Raw genomic sequence first — 236 nt, 5'->3', positions numbered from 1 at the left:
AACACTGCTACCACAGCCTCGCCAAATACAAACTCTCACGTCGCATGGGGGGAACAGTAGCCAAGTCACAGCGCCCCGAAAAAACCGTGTTAAATTGATGCAAAAGAGAGATAAGCATTCTTTTCTTGTAGAGTCTGGCATTTCAACAGCTCGACCCTGGCGGTGGAATAGCTGGCAGACGTTTTTTTTTCACAAAAAATGAAAAAAAGGAAAAAATAGAGGAATTAATTACATAC

This window comes from Penaeus monodon, chromosome 27, assembly GCF_015228065.2.
Source record: "Penaeus monodon isolate SGIC_2016 chromosome 27, NSTDA_Pmon_1, whole genome shotgun sequence".
Classification (NCBI taxonomy): Eukaryota; Metazoa; Arthropoda; class Malacostraca; order Decapoda; family Penaeidae; genus Penaeus; species Penaeus monodon.
Note: the sequence above shows the minus strand (reverse complement) of the source record.